The sequence below is a fragment of the Nuphar pumila genome, chromosome 13, assembly GCF_984573655.1.
Source record: "Nuphar pumila chromosome 13, dmNupPumi1.hap1.1, whole genome shotgun sequence".
NCBI lineage: Eukaryota > Viridiplantae > Streptophyta > Magnoliopsida > Nymphaeales > Nymphaeaceae > Nuphar > Nuphar pumila.
In genome coordinates, this window is record NC_143261.1 from 83,795,662 (window position 1) to 83,803,351 (window position 7,690).

The 7,690-nt window shown below is 40.2% G+C and overlaps 1 pseudogene; it reads right to left on the reverse strand.

The window, feature by feature from the left end:
* Positions 1 to 827: 827 nt before the first annotated feature.
* Positions 828 to 1,712, reverse strand: LOC149818924 (LOB domain-containing protein 29 pseudogene; annotated as a pseudogene).
* Between the last annotated feature and the right edge of the window lie 5,978 nt (positions 1,713 to 7,690).

Genomic DNA, 7,690 nt, shown 5'->3' on the forward strand with positions numbered 1-7,690 from the left:
AAAAAGGAAAATGAAAAGAGAGTTCATATCGGCTGGTCTCAACATTTCATAGATAAATTGAGCAGTGGATCCGATGATTTTCCAACTGGAAACAGTACTTGCAATTTATGTAATTTTGAACCTAAAGTTGCCTTGGAATGATTGAGCCAATCATGGCTTTCAAGAGTCAAGTCGAGTAACTGATACTGACTGACAGGGTTGTGCAATAGTAGGGATGCCAACTTGGCACTTCTTTTTTTAGGAATTTTCTAGCAATACTGCTCATGGACCAAAATGAGCTGTCTGTCAGCATATAAAAGTATGGTTACATTACAAGGATCATAGACTAACAATTGAAAAGGAATATCAACATCTTCTTCTTTTTTAATCCATAAAAGTAAGAGCTATATGAGCATTTGTGGGATGCAATCGACCGATTTAATTTTCAACCTAAGAATATTTGTAGACTTATAATGATAAGAATATCTTCTTTAGATGGTATCAATCAAATTTCCACAATTCACCTTCAATATGAAAAGAACAAATAGAATATGCATTATTTATGTTAAAAAGATTAAAAATAGACAATGTTTGCTAGAATCAAACACAAATTGAAGCCGACACACGGGTATTGGAATGGTAATCGATATCAGTCTTGTTTTTTGTGCAAAATTATATACCAGCCTTCTTATTTTTATAGGGATAAAACATTTAATATATAAGAATCCATTGTAGTGGACCAATTTTTCCAATGAACTCCCTCCATATATAACACATATATAGCGCAATAGGCTCAACTCTTCCAAATATATATGGATAAAAATGTGACCAATGATATCATTACATCATTATGAATTCTGAAGAAAGGCAACAGGCAAGTATTGCAGTTCCTCCCAATTATCCATCACTTGGTGTAATTTCTTCGTGTCCATTTGCATTGCAAGGGTGTCCATGGTCTGAGAAAGATCGCCGCAGTACTGTAATTCTTCATTCGTGCTTGCGGAGGAACTTCCAATGGTGGTGTTGTGCTTCATTGGTTCATTATAGAAGGCCCCACAGTTTTCATTAGGGTTTGAAAGCAACTGGGCCACTCTGAGGGCTTCCAAGTTGTACATGTAATTTGAATCTTGTGGGTAAGGGAATTGTGAATAGTCACTACTGAAATTATCTTGATGAGGGTTTGAAGTGTTGTTATTGTCTAGGCCTTGGGCCAATTGTGCCTTGAGGCTGACTAGCTGTGCTTGTAAATTTGCAACCTACAACATAAGGCAAGCACCAACTTGTCAGTCATGGACCAAAACTAAGATACTTATACAAACACTTGGACATTAAAAATATGACATTCACTTATGAAAACTAAGAGGAACTTTCATGCTTAAGAAGTATGAAAAGACCAACAAATTAAAACATAAAAGGATTCCACAAAAAATGTGCATTAATGTAAGCTATTGAACCTGTTGTTGTAAAGCAAAGATATGAGCTACACAGCCATAAATTGGATCTTGGAGCCGAGCTTGAGCTTCGTACGATATCGTCACGGCTGCCTCGGACCGATCAGACACCGGAATGTGCATGAGGAGCTTAGAGACATTGCTAGCACCAAACACCTTGTGTATAGCTGCAAAATGTGTGGCACCTTGCTCGTGGCAGAAGTATGGTGCAAAAACACATCCTTTGACGCACTTCCTTCTCAAGAACTTGCAAGCTCCGCAGGGGGATTCAAAACCTGCCATCTTGGCCTTTGTGGCTTGAAGAGGGAGAGGGGGGGCACCAACGAGTTTTATAATCACTAGATTGTAAAGGGTGTGGTTTCTATTGTAGTGAATTGTTAATTTAGGTTTGTCTCCCCAGTGGCCTACACATTTCATATTTTACTAGTCCAACCCTCTTTGGACCTTATATATTTAAAAACTTGCTTAAGAGATTCCATTCGAAGGGCCTTAAACGACAAAAGAGCTAATAACATATACCACCCCAACCTCTCTTGAATTATTATAAAGGTCTTTTTTTCTTCGATGTATTGTGACTTTTTGGTTTTCATGATACACAGCTGCGGCTAGATTTGTAAGGTTTTTGTTCACTGTAATTTGACATAAAATTAAATCAGTAAAAAGTTATCCCATATAGAGGAGATTCCATAGAAGAATGAAACAAAATAGCAATGACAACTCTCTCTCTCTCTCTCTCTCAATATTTATATATTTTGGCCAACAAAAGTGGAGAAAACAAAACTCTTTATTTATTTATTTGTCTATGTTATAGGGCTGAAAAACAAGCCTGGCCGTTCATGGCTCAGCTTGCAAAGTGTTCATTCAAACTCATAAAAACCGAACATGAACTCGTCCCAAGACACCTGGCTAGGGGGATCAGCTTAAGGCGGGTACACATTCAAGGCCGAAGTAGCATACTGCAAGGCATCAATATCTTCTAGGCCCCACCACCTGAGTTTGGATTGTCTCGGCTCGTATAATAAGCTCATTAAGTAATAATAAGTATAGTTTACATATATAATACAATATAGAACAAAATATTGAAGTATTTGGTTTACGAGCAAAGAGATAAAATCTTATTGCTTCCAACTCAAACAATGTTTTTTTAATAATCCTATTACCTCTAGCACTCAAAGAATGTATTTTTTTCATAAACATGCTATCTTATGCTCGGCTCATTTAGCTCGGGTTCATTATGACCTCGAACTTAGTTCGGCTTGCTACAAGAATGAGCTTCAAACTTTGCTAGTTCGACTCATTTACCAGCAGTAGTGAAGCATAAACTCCATATATACGTGCATGTGTGTTTTTTTTAAGAAGAAATGCAATTTATTTATAAATTAACAGTATGTTACAGGTACATATATATTACAACAAAAATTTCATAGACAGGCGGCAGGAATGACAGTAATGCGTCATGAGCCTGCATCTAAATCCAACCTTTTCGAACAGCAAAGCAGCTGCTCAGACAAACACCCTTTCGATTTTCTGGTTCTAGGCTGATTAGTGCTCTTAGTTCACTGCGAATTCTGCAATGAATCTTCTGTTAACATAGGGATGCCTCTTCGAAATCTATTTCATTGCGGTGCAGGCTGCAGCCACATCTGTCGCCAGACAATTAACACCCAGGAACGTCAAATAAAATCACCTCCGCTTCTTATTGAATGTCGACGAGACAAAAAAAAGATCCCACGACCACCTGCAATTTCTCGGCGAGGTCTGCTTCCAGAACCTAGAATGTAAATCCTCAAACCCTTTACATTTAACAAACATGTGTTCTATATCTTCATCTTCTCTCACACATAAAATAACATCTGCTCGCGAGCTGAATTCCCATTCGCTTTAAAATAACATCTTCCATGAAGAACCAACCATCCAAAAAACTAAAAGTGCATGGGAGACCATTCTCCCATAAAGAACGTTCTGGTAGCCATGAAACTGCAGGTTCTCACAGTGTCATGTAGCAGGACGCCACTGTGAAGTACCCGTGCATCCAACTCAACCGATCTCCTGTGGCCAAGAGTTGCTTCTCTGCTAGCAGACGCTGCAGTTCATACAATTGCCAGTGAGTGGCCTGAGTGTAGCTGCATTTCACTCGGATCAACCAACCGTGCTCATCTGACCAGCATTCACTAACTGTACTACCAGTTCCCTTGCAAATCAGGAAAAGAATATCTAAAAGAGCAGTCTGCGCACCATACATCCCTCCAAAAATTTGTGCATCGACCATCCCCCACCTGAACCTTGACGTCTGTATGAAAGTTTCAAATATTTTCTCTAAGCCCTCCCAAAAACCCAACCCCATCCTCCATTTTGAGATCTCCACCGAATTCCATGTCCGGCCTTGTATATCAACGGGTCCGGTTATCCGGACCCGATCTGAACCAAACCATATAGGCTTCGGATATGGTGATAAATAAGAAGACCTGATTAAGACCTGAGTCCAGACCCAAAGGTTTGATTAATACACGGACCCGAGTATAGTTTGTGAAATTTTATACCAGACTCGGACCCAACCCGAGTTTCGATTAAGACCCACAAATTTTCAATGTAAAAATGATAAAAAATATGGTTTCACTGGGTATGGTTGGGGTCTGGTTCATGTAGTTCTTATCGGGTATGGTATGATTTTCCTTATAATAGACTCGATTAGACCTGAGTCTAAACCTGATATGATACCCAAAAATTGGGTCCAAATCTGGTTTCACCTCAGTCCAAACCAAACCAAACCCGACCCGTTGACACCCCTATATATGTATTTACATCGGACACTTATTGCTGACCCGTCATTGTTTGTTATCATCCACCACCATTTTCTCAACAACGCAATGTTGAACCTGCACAAATTTCTAATCCCGAGCCCCCTTGCCGGATCAGACTATTTACCACCTCCCAAGAGATAGGTGATTTGACCACTTTATCTCGAGGCAGGTTATATGTCCCCCAAGCATGCACTGTAGCTACAATGCGTGTTTTGGAGTCCCGACTGAGTGCTGCGTCGGGTGTACAGTCACGTCGTACACCCCATACATCCCGCAGACAGGTGTACAGTGTGCCCGTACATCCAATTGAGCACCACGCGACACTCAGTTGAGATCCAGAACATGCACTATAGCTACAGTGTGTGTTCCGGGGAGAACACGCAACACCCTCTCGAGTTACCGCACCTTAAAAATGTTTTTTATTGGCTTGAGTCATTTTCTTTGGAACCGATTGACAAAAAGACTCAAGAGGAAACTTATCAGGTCATGGTGAACATGAGCGTTTTTGCTGGTGCTGACATCCGTGGCCATCCGATTTGCATTTTAAAAATCTCAAAAGTCAACAAAACCACATGGCATTCATCCAAAATGCAAACAGACGGTCAGGATGTGGGCATGAGCAAAAATGCTCATGTTCAGGGAAGCAGATAAAATGAGGGTTTTCGCTCATGCTGACATCATGGCCATCCCATTTGCATTTTAAAAAGCTCAAAAGTCAACAAAACCACGTGGCATTCATCCAAAATGCAAACAGACGGCCACGATGTCCGCATGGGCAAAAACGCTCATTTTCAGCATGACCTTATCTGCTTCCCATGTTCAGCATGACCTAATCTGCTTCCCATGGAGTGGTGGCCAACAACTGTAGTGAGCACATCTTTCACCACCTTGCGATAGTACCCATCTTGCTCTTAATTTTGTCTTCCACGGGTGACTATGATGAGGCTCTTGTGACCCCTTTATGCAAAGGGGGTACCAAGGTATTTCATATGTCGCTTGCATTGAAAAATATTCTCCATCATGGCATTCATGTGCATGTGTGTTGTGCATGCATTCGCTCATGTGTGTGTGTGTGTGAGAGAGAGAGAGAGAGAGAGAGAGAGAGAGAGAGAGAGAGTGTCTTGTGATTATGTAGGTGGCCCAGATCTGGTCACAGCCGGTCGAGAGCTTGGGCACAAGTATCATCTAGTTTTTATTATTATATATGCATCCATTTATAGCTTTCACTTACCTCATTGTGTCACACTTATGGCACAGCATGTTGGGCCCTTTTGGTGAGCACTTAACACCCATCTCTACCAAATGATACTATTAATAATAACAATGAGTTGGACAATCATCTACAGACCAAATTTTAAAATTGAAACATTTTCTATTAATTTGAACTGCTTTGAACCAGAAGAAAACACACAGAACTGTGCGGCTGTTTCTCTCTCTCTCTCTCTCTCTCTGACTTATCAGGCATTCCCAATAGCCACACTAATTCTCTATTGGTTGTCAAAAATGTGTATTTATTGGCCACTTGTTCCTAGCTGAAGTCATTCATCTTGGACACAGGGGAGTCTGACATAACTCAATTGAAATTGTTAATTTGCTTATTTCTCCTTCTTTGAAAGAAAATGAAGTGGGAGTCCAACTAATAAGCTTTACAACCCACTTACACCATCATAATCATATGATATATCTTTGTTAATGCTTTCTTTAGCTTTTTCTTAAATTAAATACTCTCTCTCTCTCTCTCTCATGTGCTTGTTTCAGTCTGTTGTCTGTAGTTATTTACTTCAGCTTTCCTATTTAATTCCTATTTTTGTTTCGTGCTTGTTCAGTTCATGGGTTCAACATTTTGTTGATCTTCATGAGTGGTAATGCTGAATATCTTTCGTCTCTCTCTCTCTTGACTGCACCCATTTACAACTATACAAGTATTAAACATGCATATGCACGCGCATGCACACACACAAACATGCACGTGGGCGTAGCAATGTCACAAATTTGGTTCTCGTGAAAATCTCAGAAAGGAAAATCTTGTTTTCTGAAAATTCTGTTTTTTTTTCTAGAAAATATCAGCATATAAATATAAAAATTATATAAACAATACACAAAAGCGTGAGAAAAAATATAAATAATATAAAAACACCACTGAACCTGTTTTTATCACATTTATATCACAGTAACAACACAACATGCTAACACCCGCCTGAGTCGCCAGAGTGGTAGCAGGCCTGGGAGAAGGTGCTGACCGCATCGTCCCTCCCTCCCACTGGGTGTTCAGGTGCCTTTAACTGGTGGGCTCCATAAGGTCTTGGGTGTCGGTAACCCCACCCTGGGGTTTACCTCACTGGGGCACGGTCCCATTAAGTGACCTGGTTCTTGGCTAAGGTTTCTCCTTATAAAAACAAAAACACATGCAATATGCTCAAAATAAATGATATTTTAGACGGGCAGTCTAGGTTCAAATCCCATGGGCATCACCCTCTGAGTAAGCCGAAGCTTGGCGACTCCCTGGGGTTGAGGGGTAAGCCCTCGGAGTTTTACGCTGACATGAACATGGACCGGCAAACTGAGCTAGCACGGCTAGGTCTCTGTTCCTGAGGCAGTTTCTTCAAGTAAAAAAAAAGATAAGAAGGCATGAACAAAAGATGCAAGTAGCAGGAGGATGAAGAAATGTGTGTAGCCTAGTACCTTGCAAGGTACTTGGTCTGATTACTGGATAAAGTCTCCGTTTTAAAATAAGGACATCTCAAGTATATATTTGCATGCCCATACCTACCTGTAGAGAAAGACATGTACATGTGCTTTGCAGTTTGCAAACATACATATAGCAAAAATAGGCACTAAAGGCATGCGTGAAAGCCACACACACTCTCTCTCTCTCTCTCTTGCATGATTGTATAACAAGTTATATCGCTTGTGAACTTTATTGTTCCCCACCAAAGTATAAAACATGGACTTATAGTGGTTGTATAGCTTGCTTTTTTTTTCCTTTCGGCTTTGCTTTAACTTGGTTTTCTACAAGTATAATGACATAATTAACAAAACTGAGTGCTTTTGTTTTGGCCATGAGTAATTGCTCCCCAATAAACAAAGAAACATTAAACGAGACCATGTACTCTTGCCTTCTGTTTCTCCTTCATGCTGAGCTCAATTGTACTCTAGCTTATGTCATTTGTGAAAATGGTGTACCCCCCCTGCCAATAATTGCCTTGTATTGTTTATAACCTTGTTTTTTTTTTAATGCAACATGGAGAAATTAACCACTGTTATGGTTCGGACTTCTCATATGGGCCGAGAAGTGTCACGTTGACCGTGGACCCGAGTCAGTGTCTACAGTGTAAAACTCCATGAGTACTCATTGAAATAGTTTCTCACTTTGGCTTATTAGGCCTTGCCACAAAAGACATGCACCCTGAGTATTGAACTCTCGAACTCCTTCAATTTGAAAGCCTTAAGTTGACCCAC